Genomic DNA, 21,035 nt, shown 5'->3' with positions numbered 1-21,035 from the left:
CACAGACCTTTGTTGATTCATTCCTTTTCCATTCTTAGCTTAGCTAGCATTCTGAGAACTTTCCTTCTATTTCTTTTTAGTATAGTTATAATGTAATATATATAATAAAATAATAAATCAAGCCTTCTGAACATGAGATCAACATTCTCGTCTCTCTCTTCACCCTGAAAAACCCTTGCAAGCCCTGTAACAATGCACATCCTCTAAAAAGGCGAACCCAAGGAGAAGCCATGCTAAACAGTTCTTGGAACATGTAAACCATTTTGGAGAAAAGTTTAAATATGCATAATTGTTTATGAATATGCAATAGGCTGGTGCAATAGGACAGGTATGTAATGGGCATCTCCGAAATAGCAGGTGTGCTCTTGGCTGAATACCAAGCACCCGGCTGTAAATCTTTGCTTTGTCTTTGTTTCCTACTGTCCTTTATTAAACTTACATTTTTCAAGGAGAGTGAACATTGTTTTTCACAACTGGGCACTTTGTCTGGGATGTAATACCTTGCCTCCAAAGACCCCAGGAGATCCCGAGCAGGGATGGCGTGCCCTGCTGGCTATTCTGGACCTGTGAAGTGATTGTAGATTTTCTGAGGGCTTCAGTTCCATTCTTTTGTGAGAAAAACAGCCAGCGAGGAGAAAAATCGAGAGATAAAAGGAGTGAGAAATTCCCCCGGGGTAACTGGGACTGGGTCTCAGGGAGGGGTTGGACCCCCCAGAGAGAAGGAGCCAAGGGTTTCCTAGCACAATCCACTAGGAAATGGGACAAAAGTGGGGGCCTCCTAAAAAATTGCCAGATTGAGTGATTGGGACACACAAGAGGCTACTGGAAGTGTCAGATACAATACCCAAGAGAATCTGGGGTTGGCCAACAATATTTGAGATTTTACAATACCTGTGAGTGGATATCAACAAGTGACTTGAAAGTAAAGATACCTTATTTTGTGTTGTCCTATTGTGAGTGAGAATAAGTGAGAGAGACATATTAAAGAAATAAAAATGAGTGAGAATGAATGAATGAATGAAAGTATATGTAACATAGATTGTTGATTTAAAGTTTACTTTCTGGAGCGAGGTGGAATGTATTATATTATTGAGAGGAAGAATTTTCTGTGCTGTGAAGGGTGGGAGGTGTTCAAGTTGTCAGAAGAGTGGGTTGGAGCAGGGAAACAGAGGTCAGGGACAAACAGGTAAAATCCTGGGAAAATGATACAAGGAACCAATAAGTCAGGTTCAAGGAAAAAGGGAGTAAAAAGGTGCCAGCAGACATATCCCAAGATAGTCGTTTGGGGATTAGGCTTGCTAACTGGGATATTGATCCTTGTACAAAGGAAAATGAAAAAGTAAAACTATTCCGTATTGTATGATAGAATGGGCAAAAAAGGAAATAAGACCCAACCACGTCTATTGACCAGGATAGGGGTCTTTTGAAGTTTGGATTTGCAAGCCTTAAACATTTTTGTAAATTCAAAAGAACCATGTGATCCAGAAGAAAAAGAATATGCCTCTTGTTGGACAGGAGACACAGAACTCCTGGGGGTAAAAGTTTTTATGATATCAAAAACCACAGAGACAGAGCAAGGAGAGGAAAAGAAAGAAAAGGGCTAGGACCCCCTGGAAATATTGCCTCCCCTGCCTGTGCGTGGAGCTCCAGCTTCCCTGCCTGTCCCCGGAGCTCCCCCTCTCACATCCATGCCCGGAGCTCTGCCTCCCCTGTCCATGCCCAGAGCTCCTCCTCCTCCTGTGCTGGGGGCCCTGCCTCCCCTGTCCGTACCAGACGCCTTCGTTCCCACCCCTGCCTCTGCCCTATTGTCAGTTCTGGCTTCACTGCTGACTCCCACCCCCACCTCTGTTCCCTTGGAGATTCTGGCTCCCACTGTCCAAATGAAACTCCTTCCTAGCGGAGGGGCACCATACCAAAATACTCAGTTAAAACTCAAAAGCAGCTTGATAATTCTTCCCCTATCACTACTCCAAAACAAAGGAAAAGGGTTATAAAGAATGAAGAACAAAAAAGTTGGGATCAAGAAGTTAGTCTATTCCCATTAGGAGAAGTACCTATGGGTGGAGTCCAAGGGGGGACAGGATTTGTAAACACCCCCATGACTTCTTCAGAAGTCAGAAATTTTAAAAAAAGAGATTAAAGGATTATTGGAAGATCCCATAGGTACAGCTGAACAATTAGATCAATTCTTAGGTCCCAACAATTTTACTTGGTAAGAAATTCAGTCAATAATGAAAATAATATTCTCCCAAGAGGAGACGTAGATGATTAGAGCTGCTGGAATAAGAATTTGGAAAAGAGAGAATCAACAAGGTCTACCAGGAGACCAGAAAATGCCAATAGCACCTCCTAACTGGAACAAAAATGAAGAGACGGGGCGAGGACATATGAATGATTATCATAATCTGATAATCAGAGGAATAAAAGAGGAGGCACCCCCAGGGCAAAAAGTCAGAAAAGCTTTTGAGGGGCAGCAAGGAAAGGAAGACACTCCAACTGAATGGTTAGAGAGGCTCAGAAAGAATATGAAACAATGCTCCGGAATAGACCCTGACCATAGCAGGGCAAGCCCTATCGGGGGTAATTTTGTCACTCCTGCCTAGCCAGGCATTAGAAAAAAGCTGGAAAAGATGGAGGACTGGCACAATAAATCACTAAATGATCTATTAAAAGAAGCTCAAAGTGTTTATGTACAGAGAGATGAAGAAAAAGCCAAAGTGGAAGCAAAAATTATGATAGCCACTATGCAACAGAGTAACTTCCAGAGGAATCTGAAGCCCCCAGATGCCACTCCCAAATATTCAGGTTTTAGAGACAGGGAGAAGGGAACAAACAGAACCCCAGCACAATCAAAATCCCAGGAGCAAACTAAAAATGCCTGTTTCTAATGTGGGGAAGAGGGACACTATAAGAGGGAATGCCCTCACTTAAAAAAGGCTCTGAAAATATTCCAAGAGATACACCCAGAAGAATAGGGAGGTAATGGGCTTTATTTTCTGGGGGATAAATACCATCTAGAGCCTTTGACAACTTTGAAAGAAGGCCCCCAAGAGGAGGTATTAGAATTTCTAGTTGATCCTGGGGCAGAGAGAACTTTTGTGGTAAATATCCCTAAGGGATGGGATGTCAGTAATGACACTGTGAAGGTAACAGAAGCAAAAGGAGAAAGGTTTAAAGTTCCTGTCATTAAAAATGTAGTAATTGAAGGGAAAACCAGAGTAGGGATGGGAGATGTCTTCTTAGTTCCTGGGGCAAGTAGCAACTTATTGGGGAAGGACTTACAGGTGCAACTAGGAACAAGGGTCATACCAGAAGGGGAGATGACAGCTAAAGTGTTAAAACTTGGACAAGATGAGGAGAAAATTAACAAAGACATTTAGGCTGGGGAGAGAAATAGGGAGGGACTGAATATTGACCCCATAAAGGTCATGACTGAGAGAGAAGAATGTCCCATACAAGTGCATCAGTACCCTATATCCTTAGAAGGAAGAGAAGGCTTAAAGCCAGTAATAGAAGAATTGATAAAGGATGGGACATTGGAACCTTGTATGTCTCCTCATAATATCCCTATTCTCCCAGTAAAGAACCCTGATGGGAATTATAGATTAGTACAAGACTTAAGGGAAGTTAACAAGAGAATTTGGACCTGTTACGCAGTGGTACTCAATCCCTATGCTCTTAAGTAAAGTTCCACCCCAGCATCAGTGGTTTAGTGTAGTGGATCTTAAAGATGATTTTTAGGCTTGCCCATTAGAAGGGGAAACCCGAAATATTTTTGCCTTTGAATGGGAGGATCCAAATACTGGGAGAATGCAGCAACTAAGATGGACAAAATTACCACAGGGATTTGCTGAGTCTCCAAACCTATTTGGACAATCTTTAGAAGATATATTACAAACTTTGCCCACTCCTCCTGGAATACAAATTACCCAATATGTGGATGATCTTTTATTATCAGAGGAAGCTGAAGTTATATAAAACTTTTGAAGTTTCCTGGGGAAAAAGCATTAAGAGTATCAAAAGGGAAACGACAATTTGTGGAATCAGAAGTAAAATATCTTGACCACTTAACAAGCAAAGATAGCCGAAAGCTAAATCCTGAGAAGATTGCAGGGATTTTATCTCTTCCCCCTCCCTCTACAAAGAAGGAAGTTAGAAGGCTGCTCAGATTATTGGGGTATTGTAGACTATGGATTGAAGGGTATATGCAGGCAGTAAATTTTTTATATGAAAAATTGACAGAGGGAGACGATATAAAGTGGACTTGGAAAAATGACAATAAATTAGAAGAATTGAAGTTGAAGCTAGTCTCGGTAGCAGCTTTGAGCTTACCCTTATTAGAAAAACCCTTTCATCTGTGTGTGAATGTGGATGGTGGAGTAGCTCATGGAGTTTTAGTCCAGGAGGGGGAAGGAGTGGAGAGACAAGTAGCTTATTTATCAAAATTGTTGGATCCAGTGAGCTGTGGCTGGCCAGTACGTATTCAAGCTATAGCAGCTACCGTTATTTTGGTAGGAGAGGCTGAATTTGAATCTACAGAATTTAACAGACTCTTGTTATGGGCTAAAGACTGTGATATGATTCTAAATAGCACCAATGTTTTTGACCCTCAGAAAAAGGATGCTTTAAGGCATGCTTTAGTGGGACCAAACTCTGCGGGGCGACAGAATGCTGGCAGAGCTTTTGTGTCCATGGCGGAAAGTATTCAAGGCACTCACGGCACATGCAGCAAATGGGGACATGAAAAAAAAGGACTTGTGCTACTGCAACAGCCGTGCTGGCTCCTTCCATGCTCTAATCATAAGTTTGTCGGGGCTGTGGGATGAGAATCAGAGGATAACCTCTGGTCCCCTGATCCATTTGATCCTGTAAGGGAGCCAGATCCTTTTCCCACCAATTTGCATAACTGATGAGCAGTAGTGAGAAAAGAAGCTGCCGCAGAGGGGGATGTGGACTTATTGCATGCTTTTCCAGTCATTTACCAGGCCAACCAACCACCTAGATGGGAAGGTGTTATGGTTTGACATGAGAGACATTTAGAGAAGTAATATAAAACTTCTAGCTACTAGAAAGCTAGTGACCATTTGCAAAGCCCAGGCAACATATTAACCTTTTCAGTGCTCCAATCCTCCCTTGAGTAAGAGAAAAAAACCAAGATGCAAACATATAAAAGAACAACAAAAACATCAAAGTCAGTAAAGAAAAAGTCAAGTCCCGGATGGGAGGGATGGAGACATACCTTGATCTTGGGGCTGAAATTCTCTTGTGAGCTATAGAGAAAAATACTCTTTTTCCCTAGAACCCATGAAACTATGGGGAGATAAAATGTTCAAATTGATGTCGAGCAAAAGCCTCCATGTTAAAGTAAGCAGATGTTAAAATAACTGTGATCCCATGAGAAGTTTAAACAAAGAACGAGAGAAATCTTGTGCTCCCAGAAGACGATCTCTGTTCCCAGGAATGAAGATGATTTTAGAAATAGATAATAAGAACTTTTACTTTTAAACAGCTCATCTTTAAAACAATACCCCATAAGTCAACATAACCCATAGACAAACTATAGGAAAGCTTATAAAAAATAAGGACTTAATGATTGCAAATTTCCCCAGGCAGCTGCTAATGATAAAAATTGAGAACCATGAAAGAACTATTTTTTCCTCTTGTAGAAAAGTCTCCATAACATTAACAAGAAAAACTTCTCTCCCTAAGTAAACTGAAGAAAGACTATTTTAGAAGTAGTAAACTAAGTAAAAATTCTACATTCTGTTTCTTTACATTATCGGTGAAAAAAAAAAAGTTCTAAAAAATTTATTTTAATTCCTACTTTATTTTCCTTTTAATTACTATTAATAAAATTTTCTTTATACTCTTTTAAAATTTTAAACCTACTTTGCCTTTCTTCTAATCCAATCACACAACAAAAACCAAATACATTAATAATTAACCAACACCAAAACCTACCAGACTCTTTAATACATTAACCAAGAAATCTTAAATTTAAATAAATCTTAAATTAACAAACAAAAAGCACTGTAGAAGGCTTGCCTTATGGTATTATAAAAGAGCTGCATTGCTCTGCCTTAGACAATGGCATTAGTGCCCCTTTTACTATTAGTCCTTTGGAAACTGTGGTGAACTCATATAATTTGGAAGTACAAGACTTTAAACAAATCACAAAACTTGTGCTGATGGGTGTGCAATTCACTGTCTGTCTGTCAGAATGGAGAGAGTTTTGCAATGTTCAAGCCATGGACAATTTACAGCAACTCCACAGGCATGTCTTGCAACCTATCAGTGCTGAAGCTTTTATGGTAGAGGGCCAATATGGCGCCTACTGCTTTGCGGAGAAAAGAAGAAACCTCACAACTCAATAAAAGTTGTAAAGCTCGGTATGTTCTATTACAGCGCCGGACACATGCGGAGAAAATTCTCCTCAAAAGGCATGCGCACCTCTGAGGATTTCAGGTCTTCTTTTATCTCCCCTTCCAAATACATATGCATACAGTTTCACAATAGGTTCATACATATTCATTCTGCATGACATTTATCGCCAGTTCCTCTTTATCAAAAGAATTCATAGGTCGGGGGCAGATTGACCTTGTGGTCATTTCTGTTTTTTTTCTCTGTCTCCTCACTATCTCTGCCCTGCAGTTTTTCCCTTCAGCTTTGGCCTCACAGACTTTTCACCTCTCCTAGACACTTCACCTAATTCAGAATGGATCTCTACTCTGTCTCATTCCCCCCTTTCCTAGGAAATAAGTAAATTCTTTTACTTAATGCAAACCCTTACGACAATAAGTGTCTTTTAATGCTTTACCATGTACATTTGACAAAGAGGTTAATACAGCTATCATTGTAGTATTCTCCAGTTCCGAATTAACAGTATAATAGATGATCCCAAGCTTATACCAAGTAATATTAACAAAACTACAATGGGATGACACAACTTATTAAAGATTCCATTTGCAGTTGGTGACCACCCAAAGATCACATCTCACCAGTAATGATCCATATTTTGTTTTATTCTTTGTAGAACTCTGGTTATCTCCTTTGTATCATGTTGGACAGTAATTAAGGTTTTCTTTCCACTTTCTTGGATTTCCTTCAAGATTTCCAATAGGTCTCGGTGCTTAATAATTGTTTTACTAATGTAAGGTTCATCCCAATAGGGGTAGGTGATAGTCTGTGATACATTGTGTAATTGGTTTTGATCAGCTGGTGGGATGTCACTGGCACCGAATAGGAAAAATCACACCCGATAATCTTAACAAAATTACAAATACAGAAATTAGAATGATTTCTACTAGACAGAATAACATCATTGCTATCAATTTTTACAGCAGCACAAGCAGTTCTCAGGCATACACACCCTTTTCCAGTACATGCGGGCACAGTTTTCTGATCAGTGACTGGATGAATTTCAAAGTGACAAATACTCTGTTCAGTGACTAGACATACATCCTGAGCATTAATAGTGTTGCTTTCACAAATGAATCCCATCTGTTCTCTAGTAATGCAGGATTCTAAGTTTACTGTTTGCCACTTTTCATTCATCTTTCGTGCCCACACTCTGTGTTCTGAAGGATAGAGTATTGTTTTTCATGATTTAATCCTAGGGCAATGATGGGATGGATAACATAAACAGTGGCATTACGTATGGTAAGCACAAAGGTGGTGGCCACATTAGAAACAGGATCATAGGTGAAATTCACCATAGTCCACCATCATTGAAACTTCCTTTCAAAATCTGTTGCATTATCCCAGACAATTTTCCGAATTTCAGCTGGAAAATTACCTTCACCCCCGTCCCGTATGATCAGAGCTGCTGTTGCCTGCATCCATAACTGTGCTTGTATAAAACTGAAAGCTAAAGACACATTATCTTGAACTGTACTAAGTGCTTCTACTACTAACTTCTGGTCTTGGTCCCTGGCCATTTCCCACTTTGGCAGTACTTTTGAAATCTGTCACTGGCTAGTTCCTAATGCCAATAGAGATGACTGTAAAGGCTGCTTCAATTTTGTTAGGCTACCTGCTGCAGTGGCCAGTTTATTCATCAGTATTTCTGATTAAATTCCATTTAAAACTCCTAATCCTGTCCCTAATATGCCAGTTAGATCCTTTCTTATTCTGCTCCTGAGATATGCCTGTATTTGTAACCATGTTTTCCAGCCCTCAAAGGAAGTTTTTAGGAAGGAGGAGCAGGCTGGTTGGATTCTTGAGATGTTAATTTGCATTATCAACTCCACACGTTTGAGAGACCATTCTGGATTGAATAATAGTTGTTGTTCACCCACATTCCTCACTGTGTAGGGGCCTATTTCATACACCTCAGGTTCAAGTTTGGGTTGAGTCTGAACTATTTGAGTCTTAGTATGGGTTGTATAAGGTACTGCTGTGGTAAAAAGTCCAGTGTCTACTTTGAATTTAAATGAAAGTCCGATAGCATCACAAGCCCAAAGGCAAGTCACTTCTACAGGCCGTATTAAGGTGAAATTACATCAACAGTCTGATTCACTAAGGCTATCACAAATTTCCTGGTGTTCATATACACCAGGCAGGAGAGGTTACAACACTGATTTCATTTGGTCTCTCATAAGTCGTCCCATTTATCATCCGGCACCCTACCTTGATTTCTTCTCCTCTGATCCCTTGAAGTGTCCACAGTTTCTGTTCCTGCCATTCCTGCTCCTCATATACCTGATCCCCGTGAATTACTACAGTGGATAGGTTTAAATCTTTTATCTCAGAAGGTTTTCCCATGGATCCAGTATACTGATTAAACGCCTGGGACCAAGGCCATTCAGCATTGCTTTGGATAGAGGTACTCTCTAGTTCTCAAACTTCAGTTGTAATTACAAACAAAACAATTCTGTAAACTAAAGTATGAGCTACTCCCGACCACAATATACTCATTTTGCCCGAGTAAGTTTTAGTCTCAGTTCATCGTCTCCTGGCGTCACTCCTGAAGGGGCTTCTGGGCCTTCTTCACCCGAGAAGGATGAATCCAGGCCTTCTGCTCCTTGATTTTGATTGCAGTGAAGGTGGTGAGAAGCACTTGGAATGGTCCCTCCCACTGTGGTTCCAAGGTCTTTTCTGTAAGAGACTTAACAGATACATAATCTCCAGGCTGTATGTTATGTACTGGTCCATCTAACTCCCGGATCCAAGTTCCAGCCACATTTCTCAATTTCTCTGAGCTGTTTGCTTAAGGCCGCCATGTAGGTGGCTAGTGTTACCTCTCCAATGTGGGTGGACATTCCCTTTTGTATTCCATATGGTCTTCCATAGAGTATTTCAAAAGGGCTCAACTTTTCTTTAGCTCGAGGTTTAGTTCGAATTCGCAGTAGTGCTAGTGGAAGAGCTTGGGGCCAGGGTAGATTAACTTCCTGCCCCAGTCTTATGATTTGCTGCTTAATCAAATGATTCATTTTCTCCACCTGGCCGCTTGATTGGGGGCGGTATGAGGTGTGAAGTTCCCAGTCTATGCCCAGGTGGCTACTAATCTGTTGCACTATTTTGGAAATGAAATGTGATCCTCTATCCGAGGATATTGTGGCTGCAACTCCGAAGCGTGGTATTATTTCTTGTAATAATACCCTGGTCACTTCTCTGGCTTTGACAGTTCTGGTGGAGAATGCTTCTGGCCACCCTGAAAATGTATCTGTCAATACCAGCAAATACGGATACCCCCCTTTCCTTGGGATTTCTGAAAAGTCAATTTGCCACTGCTGTCCAGGCCCAAGGCTTCTCCCGATCTGACTGAGTTTCGGTCTGGGGGTATTTTTGGGGTTAGTCTGGAGGCAAAGATCACACTGTGGGGCCACTTGAGTAATAGTGGCATAAAAATTCCTAGCAACAATTCTTTCAATCAGGTATGTGTATAGGGCATCTATTCCCCAGTGCGTTTTCTGGTGTTCTTCCCTTACTAGTGACCACAATAGATGGGAAGGGATTACCAGTTTCTTTTCAATGGTAGCCCACCCTTCTTGGTTATACGTCCCTTTTTGATCTTCAATAATTTCCTATCTCTCTTATTATATTCTGGCTTACCTTCAAGGGAAATTTGTCCATCTGGAATAAGGACTCCTTCAGCAGCTACCTCACCTTTTGCTGCTTCTTTTGCCTCTCTATCCACCAGCTCATTTCCTTCTTCCAATTCTGAGCTCACTCTTTGGTGTTCCTTAATGTGCATAATTGCTACCTTTTCAGGCAGCTGAACTGCTTCCAGCAGCTGGATTATCTCTTGTGCATGTTTGATGTTCTTTCCCTGTGAGGTCAGCAGTCCCCTCTCTTTCCAGATGGCCCCATGTGCATGTATGACTCTGAATGCATACCTCGAGTCTGTGTAGATGTTTATTCTCCTCCCTTTTGCCATTTCCAAGGCACGGGTCAATGTATTTATCTCAGCCTTCTGCGCAGAGGTCCCTGTTGGTAAGGGTCCAGATTCGATTACCTCTCTGCAGGTGGTCACTGCATACCCAGCATGTCGCTTTCCATTGGCAATGTAGCTACTCCTGTCAGTGAACCAGGTCTCTGCATCGTCCAGAGGAGTGTCCTTTGTCACAGACATTTTTTCACAGAAATCCTTTCTTTCAGATTTCTGCGTCTTCTGGAAGGCAGAGGCCTCAGAAGAGAATGTAAACAATTGTTATCAGCTGCTGTGGAATGCAATAGGATGCACCTGATTGGTCTCATGTTATAAACAAGCACATGTTTATGATTAAGGCCAATCACAGAAACAAGCTGGGGACCGAGTCCCTGGACACAACTTTGATATAGATTCTTTCTTTCTATTCTTAGCCTAGCAGCACTGCAAACTTCTCTCTTTATTCTATTTAGTATAGTAATAATGTATAATATATCATATATCAATAAATCCAGCCTTCTGATCAAGAAACAAGTTTCACCGTCTCTCTCTCACCTCCAGCGACCCACTCAGGACGCTGTAATATCTGGTGACCCTGTTGAAGTGAGGGGAGAACGACCATCTTTTGATGCATCGAACTCAAGTTTATTGATTGATCAGCCAGTTTAAATAATAGTGTTAACGAACTTCATGCATATTCCAAAATCCAGGTTCATGATAGGCTAACAGAGAAAACTCTAACCACTCCTTTTGTTTTACAATACCGTTGATTGTTTACACAAAATAAAACCAGTGTTCCCACTGTGATATGAGAGGTTCCCAAAACTTCCATATCTGTTCCCAGGGTGCCATCTTTTCCCAGAGAAGGTGTTTCGCTTGTTATGGGAAGACTGCCTGAGAACCTTATTGTTTATAAAGTGATGCCTGAGAGAATCTAATTGTTTATAGAAATCAGGCTGGGAACTGCTTTTGGAACTGCTTCACAACTACCTGTTACTTTTCTCTCAATTGCATGGCTTCATGGCCTTTTTCTTTAAGCCATGCCTGAACTAAACTCTCCACATGACCCCTCGTGTCAGAGCAAAAATTAATTTGATAAGACCAGAGGAGCAAAATTGCTGCACTGGGTAAAAATCCTGTATGTGTAGCTTGTGATGGTTACTTTGAAGTGACCACAGAAGTGGATTCAAGCCAGGAGCTGAAGAACTGAAGATCCTGATTTGGACAGAGTTCACAGCCAAGGCTGACCTCTCTTGACAAAGAGAACCTTCTTCTGGAAAACCTTCAGGAAAGATGATAGAAAAGAGCAGCAGACCCGTGGAGCTGGCCAGAGCAAGCTGGACTCTTTCAAAAGGTACTGTTGACTTTTCTATTCCTGATGAACCAGCCCTTCGTAGCTTGTGGCTTTTCGTATGGCAGACACATGCCTTGCCGGAAGAGATTCAGTTCTCCCCTTCAGAGGAGAATTTTATTGCCCTCTGGCAACACTGGTGTAGAGAAGACGGATTTTTTTTGGAAAAAACAGATCTCTATGAGTTCTTTCGATGGGCAAAGCTTTTTAAGTTCTTTACTGATGTCCTGTACGCTTTGGATGTTTTTGTCTGGGAGTGCATGGACTCTATTTTCCAGTTCATCTACAGTCAGGGACGTCTTTTGCCTTCTATCTACCCAGCATTTATAAAGCTCTTCCCAGTGCTGAAACGCAGAGCAGCCGCCTTTCAATGGATTTCTAACTGCTATGGGCAGGCTCCGTTTCCACCGTCCCTGGCAGAAGACCCGGTGGGGGATGACATTCTGCTTCCCAGCCCCCCCTTGCTTCGCGGCGGGGGGGGGCTGAAGCTGCGCCACGCAACAAAGTTTTTTTTACTCTTTCTCCCGAGCCTTCTCCTTCCTCGCCTTCTCCCCCGCAGGGGGGATGGGAGTGGACGGTGCTGCCACAGCCGGTCTCTCAGACTCCTCCTCCTTCAGACATGGGGGCGGCACCGGTCTCTGAGGCCTCTTCAGCTCTGCCAGCGCCGTCACTCCAGGCGATCCCGTCTCGGCCTCTCCAGGCTGTCCCGCCCACGGCTTCACAGGCTGTAGAGACAGCACTGCCGGTCCCTGCTGAGTTGCTAGTCAACAACGAAGCCGTGTCTACAGCTTCCGGCTCAGCGGAGGAGGAGATCTCATCGGCCCCTTCAGCTCCTCCGCCGCTTCCATCGGCCTCCTCACCGCCTCAAGCCGAGACAGTCCCTGTTCAGGATGGTGTGGAAGACGGTCGCGAACCTGCGGGAACCTTGGGGCAGCTCGTGGCTGTTCTTACACCCAGCGTGATCCCCTTCCCAGTTCCGGCTTCCCCCCCACTGATTCCACTGGCCGTCCCAGAGGCTCTGCTGTTGTCGGAGGCTCAGCCCTCCGTGTCGGCGTCAGAGACTGCCTTGGAACTGGCGGCTTGTTCGAGCCCGGACCATCCCGGACCGGCTGTCCTAGCAGCGGCCCCGGAGGCTGGTCTCTCCTTCCGTGGAGTGGGGGCTGCCCGCCAGCTGACTCTGGGGGCAGTCCAGCTGCCTGTTTTTAAGATCAGCATTCTCGGCGGTTTGGGGGGTGGTTTTTCCGGGATGGTCCCATGGCGGCTCCCATCTCTGCCGCCTCTCTTGTGTTCTAGTGGCATGGGGGGGCAGGTGCATTCCGAGAGCCCTGCCTCTGATCCCCAGCCCGGAGGGGGTGTGGATGATGCCGCGGGGCGGATGAGAGACAAACCCGATGCATTTCAGAGGGAGAGGGCACAGCTGGAGGAGACCATAGCTGGTTTACTGTGGGGAACAAACATCTCCAGACCCCAGATGGGATTTCTGGGGAAGGCTTCTATTTCCCTGCTGCTGGCATGCCTCAGTGGTTTTGGGGAAAGGAAGCATCTCACTACCGGTGCTGCCATTGTGCTGGCAGCAGGGTTCAGGCCTGTGGGAATGGAGAGCCTGCTTCATGGGTTTGGCCTGGGCCGTTGGGCTCAGGAAGTTTCTGGGCCGGGCCCACTGCGTGGCCTCCTGATGTTTCTGGGAATTCTGGTTCCTCCTATCAGTCCTGGTCCCCCTTTGTGGGCCAGTTTTGGGATTCCTGGTCCAGCATGGGCCAGGGCCCCCAGGGCCTTTCCTTCTCTGGCACTGCTCTGTTCGCCTGCTGCTTTTGTGCTTTTCGATCAAAAAAAAAAAAAAGAATTTTAAATTAAATATAAAAGATTGAAAATAGCGGGCAGCAGCTCTAAAGCACTGAAGCATTGAAGGGCCAGAAAAGGACATTCCAAAATTGTTCAAATTGTTTGAAATTGTTTAAAATTGTGTTATGCTGTTTTCAGGACCAAAAAGGATTCTCACACATCCCAAAAGAAACAACTTCAGCTGATGGACTGTTCCTGAAACTCAGCTGCATGGACTTGAATTTTCTTTGCATTGTTTTTTGCATTTTTCTTAGATTGTAGGATTGTTTTAGTGATTTGTTAGTATTGTATATTTTACAGGTGAAGAAATTTCCTGTTCATTTCACATCAGCATTTTTCTTTTAATTTATACAATTTAGAAAGGTGAGATGTCGCAGACATTTTTTCACAGAAATCCTTTCTTTCAGATTTCTGCGTCTTCTGGAAGGCAGAGGCCTCAGAAGAGAATGTAAACAATTGTTATCAGCTGCTGTGGAATGCAATAGGATGCACCTGATTGGTCTCATGTTATAAACAAGCAGATGTTTATGATTAAAGGCCAATCACAGAAACAAACTGGGGACCGAGTCCCTGGACACAACTTTGGTATAGATTCTTTCTTTCTATTCTTAGCCTAGCTAGCAGCCTCTACAACGTCTCTTTTTATTTCTATTTAGTATAGTAATAATGTATAATATATCATATATCAATAAATCCAGCCTTCTGATCAAGAAACAAGATTCACCGTCTCTCTTTCACCTCCAGCGACCCACTCAGGATGCTGTAATAGTCCTTCAAGTCTGGGCGGCTGGAGTAGGTAGCTTCAATGGTCTCCAGGCAATCATGGTGTACTGCTTCTCCTTGATTTCCACTGAGAAAGGAAGCTGGGTTGACAATATTAGTCACCACTATCTCTACATCATCTTGCTCTACCATGATGGCCTGGTATTTCAGAAACCTCTGTGGTGAAAGCCAGTGGCCACCCTTCACTTCCAGTACTGTGGACACTGTGTGGGACACTAGCACAGTCATTTTTGTCCCAGGGTAAACTTGCATGCCTCTTGAATATTCAGCCCAACTGCTGCTACAGCTCTGAGGCAACCTGGCCATCCTTTGGCTGTTGCATCTAGTTGCTTAGAGAAGTAAGCAACTGCCCTTCAGTATGGACTGAAGTCCTGAGCCAGTATTCCCAGGGCAATTCCCTGTCTTTCATGGGAAAATAGGAAGAATGGTTCACTTACATCTGGAAGTCCCAAAGCTGGAGCTGACATGAGAGCATTCTTGAGCTGGTGAAAGACCCGTGTGGCTTCTTTTGTCCACTGGAGATCTCTGCTTCCATTGGCAATAAGAGCAGAGAGGGGTCTGACAAGCAGTCCATAATTATAAACCCACAGCCGGCACGATCCTGCCATGCCTAAGAAGGTTTGGAGCTCTTTTATTGTCTGGGGTTTTGGGGTTTGGCATATGGCCTCCTTGCGAGCCTGCCCTAAAGTCCGTTGCCCAGCACTCACCTCGTACCCCAGGTAGATTACTCTCTGTTTCACTACCTGTGCCTTTTTCTTTGATACTCTGTATTCTTGGAGTCCTAGGAAATTCAAAAGGCTTACTGTCCAGGCCACACATGCTTCCCTCGTCTGAGTGGCCAATAGAAGATCATCCACATACTGAAAAAGCCTTCCTTCTTCCTGTGGAGCTTCCCAGGACTCCAGATCTTTTGCGAGTTGCTCCCCGAACAGAGTGGGGGAATTTTTCCAGCCCTGAGGTAGTCTGGTCCATGTGAGCTGGGTTTTGCGCCCACTTTTAGGGCTTTCCCATTCGAATGCAAAAATTTTCTGGCTGGCTTCATGGATGGGGAGGCAAAAGAAGGCATCTTTTAGATCTAGAACAGTAAAACAGGTTAACTCAGGTGTTAGACAAGTTAATAAAGTATATGGATTGGCTACCACCGGATACAAATCTTCTGGTTTTTTATTGACAGCCCTCAAATCCTGTACTATCCGGTATGACCCATCAGATTTCCGAACAGGTAAAATAGGAGTATTGAAATCAGATTGGCATTCTTTCAGTAACCCTAACCACAGAAAATTTTCAATTATTGGGCTGATTCCTTTTCTATCCTCTTTCTTTAGGGGTGTCCTGGGTTGACTATATGATGCTTTTGTCCCCAATCGTCTCATTCTGTTTATGTTGAATAATAATAAGCTTTGTACCTTTAAGAGTGTTACAGAGAGTGAAGGGGGGGAGAGAAGAAGCGCGCAGTTTGTTTTCAGACACTGCACTCACTCCTCCACATTCCTGCTCCTGACTGTGTTGTCTGCGGACAGACAGTGGGCAGAGAGCTCTTCTTTTGCTTTTTTAGTTAGTTTTTAGCTAGCTGAGGCAAAGAAGTTCCCTGTACTGTTTTTTTTTTTCCTTTTTCTTGGGACCTCTTAAAACTGCTCTGGACTGAACACCCAGGAGAGCACCGGCAGCTGCAGCTGTGGCCCATCGGGCCAGGCCTGGCCTGCGACAATTCCAGCACCGCAGGGGCTGATCAGAGACTGAGTGAGCTGAGCTTCAATCCGGGGTTTTCTCAGTTTGTCATCTCTTTTAGAGTGGCAAGGGGTCTCATTGTTTTGATATTGTTTTGGTTTTATTGTTTAATAAACAGTTTTTTTCCACCTTTCTCCAAGGAGGTATTTTTTCCCTCCCAGACCAGTTGGGGGGAGGGGCCGATTGGATCCACTTTTCCCACCGGAGCTCCTTTGGGGGATTCTTCCCCAAAGTTGCTCTGAACCTGGACAAATACATGTATTGGCGCCCAACATGGGGCTCGAACTCACGACCCTGAGATTAAGAGTCTCATGCTCTACCGACTGAGCTATCCGGGCTCAGTATTTGTCCAGGTATTTGTCCCCTGCAGGGACAGAGACAGAGATGGAAGGTATCTCTTCCTCCTAGCTGGCTCGCCAGAATGTTTTGTGGAGAAAAGAAGAAACTTCACAACTTTATAAAAGTTGTACAACTCGGTATGTTTTATTACAGCCCCGGACACATGAGGAGAAAATTCTCCTCAAAAGGCATGCGCACCTCTGAGGATTTCAGGTCTCCTTTTATCTCCCCTTCCAAATACATATGCATACAGTTTCACAATAGGTTCATACATATTCATTCCGTGTGACATTTATCGCCAGTTCCTCTTTATCAAAAGAATTCCTAGGTCGGGGGCAGATTGACCTTGTGGTCGTTTCTGGTTTTTTCTGTCTCCTCACTATCTCTGCCCGCAGTTTTTCCCTTCAGCTTTGGCCTCACAGACTTTTCATCTCTCCTAGACACTTCACCTAATTCAAAATGAATTTTTACTCTGTCTTACTACCTCTAGACAAGCTTGATTGCCTGAGGAAGCTCTTCAACAGTCAAAGAAACTCACTTTATGGGCTTTTCGTAAAGTGCCAGTCAAAGGTGTCTCTACAACTTCATTTGTTAATATAAGACAGGGAGCTGATGAACCTTTAATCAAGTTTCTGGATAAGCTAAAAGCCACTCTAGATAAGCAGACAGACAACATCACCACACAAGAAGAATTACTGAAGCAGCTAGCAGTAGAAAACGCAAACTCTGACTGTCAAAAAGTTTTACGGCCCCTGCAAGCCCCCACTGTCATAGAAATGCTTAAGGCTTGTCAGGGAATTCGCACTGCCAGTCACCACATGACCTTGCTTTCTGAGGATCTTCCTACAAAGAACATTTGCTTGGGATCAAGTGTTTGTTTTTCATGCAGGAAGATGGGTCACATGAGATATGAATGCCCCCAGAACAAAAGTAGTTCCTGGGAACCAGATGCATGCCCACATTGCTGGAAAGGATGGCATTATGCAAAACAATGCCAATCTAAATTTGCTAAAGAAGGGGAGCCACTCCCATCTACATCAATGGGCCCTCCGGGAAACTGCCAAGGGGGGAACGGCGCTTGGATAGCAAATCAAACCCCACTGTATTCATCCCCACAAATGCCTTGTGAGCCTGGATAGCAGGCAGCACCGGCATGGACCTGGCCTTCACCATCACAATAACTCTCCAGCATAGCAGTGTGCACTGTTTGCCTTCAGGTGTCCAGGGACCACCGGGCCATGGGTACAGTGCACTTTTGATTGGTCGATCATCGACCACAATGCAGGGCTTTTTTGTTCTCCCTGGACTCATAGATGTGGATTTTACAGGGGAGATTCAGATAATGGTTTGGACCCATGTACCCCCGTGTCAGATTTGTGAAGGGACACTGTTGAGTTTTTTGTGTGTCTTGGGTCTTCAAAGAGACAGGAGCAGTTGTTAGTTGTTGCAAAGTTGTTTATTGCATGAATACATCAGCCTTGAAGGTGAAGAGTTCAGAGTATTAAAGTCCGTGCTTAAAGCTTTCTGGCATTGAGTCCCGATGTTCTGAGCAGAATTAGCAGAAGCAATAGAAGCAGTAGCAGCTAGCAGAAGCTACTACCATCTTCCTCTTGCACGTTAATACAGGGGGATTTTATTCATAAATCATCCAATCACCTGAAAACAAGATTCTAAAACATTCTCCCTACACCTATCCGAGTTTAATTCTAATGTGCAAAAGTAGTGTTAGTTCGTACACAAAATTTACCCATATAGTTCTATCTGTTCACGAAAATAGTTCTATCTGTTTTATCTAGAAATGCAAGCAATGTTCTGCTATGGTTTTGTTATGTCTGGAGCTAAGTTAATTTTGTGAAAGGTAACACTACAGAATGTTAAACTAGGCCTTAGGGCTTTTTACTAGCTAACACAGTCTCTTAAAGCCCTTCAGATATATTTCTACTTATTTAAAACTAAAACTTACACTCCTACTTCATGTCTGCGTGGCTTAATATATTTCCATTTCTCTAAAGGTTCCAATTCAATCCCTGCATTCCTTTCTCTCTCTGAGGGACTCAGAGAGGCTTCTATTTCATGCATTCCAACAGGACACGAATTGCTCTACTTGTTTATTTTCATGCTGATCCCCCTGGCAATCTTCCATGAGTTAGAGGTAATAGTGGCTTTGATTCCACTGTACAGCCACAGATCCTATGGCACAATCACTTTCCTGTCATAGACTCACTCTCAAATGTGCCCTTTGGCATCAAAACAGGAAGCTAAAAATTGCAGGTATACTTGGCAGTGGTGCTGATTGTACTGTTATAGCCTTCTCAGCATGGCCCAGTCATTGGCCCCTGACTCAAGCTGCTAAAGGTCTAGCTGGAGTTGCAGGCCTTTCTATTCCAAAGCAGTGTCAATTTTGTCAAAATCGAGGACCCTGAAGGTCATACTGCCACCATGAAACCTTACATACTTGTTGGGAAGGATGAAAGATTGACAAGAAAGTCTCACAGATATGTATGCTCATCAGAAAGATTTTTGAATGTAGAATCTGAAGAAGGAATAGAAATGAAAGAAAGTTTTGATGTAGAAGAAAAGAATTGCTGAGCTAGTCTTACTGGCTAACTAAGAAGGCAAAGGCTATGTTAGTTAGAAGGGGTTTTTATGGCTTAGAGCAAAGGATAAATCCACCTCAAACAAGATGTTTTTACCAAGCAGAAAGCACAGGCAAACAAGTCTTCTGATGTTGCAAGTAGAAAAAAGGTCTCAGAATTTTCCACTGCGAGAAAACTGAACAGCAACTTCTAGTTTAAACTGTAATGCACTAACTATTAGTGATTGGAGAATAGTAACCTGAATATGGTAATTATAGTAGTTATGATAGGCTATAGGTAAAAGTAAAGGTATAGATTGGTTCTTCTGTATTAAGATGCTCAGCAAAGAAAAGTATATAATGCATTGTAGCCAAAACTCAAGCATCTTCAGGCTTGCCTGCAGCTAGAGCTGACAGCTGTAGGCACAGGCTCTGTCACCCACAACCCTGGACTGCTGTAATGTCTTGTGTTGCAGTGTTGTGAGGGTCCCCAGGATGAGGTGAGAGATGAGAATTGACTCCAAGTTCTCAGAAGGCTGATTTATTATGATATGATATGATATGATATAATATGATATGATATTATAAGAAATTATAAAATAAAGCTATACTAACTGTACTAAAGAAAGAGAAAGGAGACATCAGAAGGCTAAAACAGGAATGATAATAAAACCCCATGACTGACCAGAGAGTCCATCACAGCTGGACTGGGATTGGTCATTAAGTAAAAATAATTCACATGGAACCAATCAAAGATGCACCTGTTGGTAAGCAACCTCCAGACCACATTCCAAGCAATTGGATAATTATTGTTTACATTTATTTTCTGAGGCTTCTCAGGAGAAAAATCCTGGCAAAGGGATTTTTCAGAAAATATCATGGTGACAGTCTTGGATGCAATAAACCATTTTGAAGAACCGCCTGGAGTCCCGCATCTCTCAGGCTCTTACTCATACTCTCACTCCTTGTTACTTTGTGGGGACAAAATTGCCTTAGTCAATGGGGTCTTATGCTGGGAACAAATTTATCATAGGGCCTGCTGCTGAGCAGCATGTCCTGGCCCTCACCTGGACAACAGATCGTCCTGTGCGAGTCAACCAGTGGCTCCTTCCTTGGGAGAAGCTGCAACATTTGCACCAGCTTGTGCAAGAGCACTTGCAAGCTGGCCATGTTGTTCCTTCAACCAGTCCATGGAACTCTCCTGTTTTTGTTATTCAGGAAAAGAGTAGAGCATGGTGATTGCTGCACAATCTTAGGAAAATCAATGATGTTATTGTGCCTATGGGAGCCCTCAGTCTCCTGAGATGTTGCCACAATCCTGGACCATCACTGATCTCAAAGACTGTTATTTAACCATACCACTTTGTTAACACGATGCCCCCCTGGTTTGCATTTTCTGTGCCTTCCGTTAATGCTACCCAGCCACACCAAAGATATAATTGGAAAGTTTTACCTCAGAGAATGAAACATAGTCCCACCATTTGCCAACTTTTTGTTCCTCAAGCACAACTCCAGTACACTTGAAAACCCCTAATGTTTTACTTTATCATTACATGGATGATAGTTTGATTGCTGTTAGCACTCCTGCTGAAGCAGCAAAGGTAAAACAATTGGTTATTGAGGCAGTAAAATGAAAAGTTTTGAAAGTAGCAAATTAAAAGGTATGAGAAGAAGCCCCTTGGAAATATTTAGGGTCGAAAATTTTAAATCAGACTGTTTGATCTTTGCAGCTGCAATTTATATCTCGAGTATCTACCCACAATGATTTGCAAAAGTTCTTGGGAACAATTAATTGGGTACACCCTGTATTAGGTATTACGATTGAACAACTTGACCCCCTTTTCCAGTTATTGAAAGGGGACCCTGAACTTACTTCCCCTTGCACCCTCACACCCAGAACAACAAAAGCCTTAGAGCAGATCACACAGATGTTAAGTGCTCAACAGGCTCATAGAGAAGTTGATGGTATCCCTGTCAATTTTTATCTTATCAATGCCCCTTATCAGCCGTATGCCTTGTTAGTGCAATGGGATGATGCTCAAAAGAAC

General features: G+C 43.1%; 1 non-coding gene across 1 annotated transcript; it reads right to left on the bottom strand.

Annotated features, from left to right (window-relative positions):
- Nucleotides 1–16,338: 16,338 nt before the first annotated feature.
- On the bottom strand, nucleotides 16,339–16,411 carry TRNAK-CUU (transfer RNA lysine (anticodon CUU)). The gene has a single exon. It is a non-coding gene; the product is annotated as a tRNA-Lys (tRNA).
- Between the last annotated feature and the right edge of the window lie 4,624 nt (nucleotides 16,412–21,035).

Source organism: Melospiza melodia, chromosome W (assembly GCF_035770615.1).
Source record: "Melospiza melodia melodia isolate bMelMel2 chromosome W, bMelMel2.pri, whole genome shotgun sequence".
NCBI lineage: Eukaryota > Metazoa > Chordata > Aves > Passeriformes > Passerellidae > Melospiza > Melospiza melodia.
The sequence above is the reverse complement of the archived record's forward strand: the minus strand, read 5'-3'. Positions and strand labels throughout refer to the sequence as shown.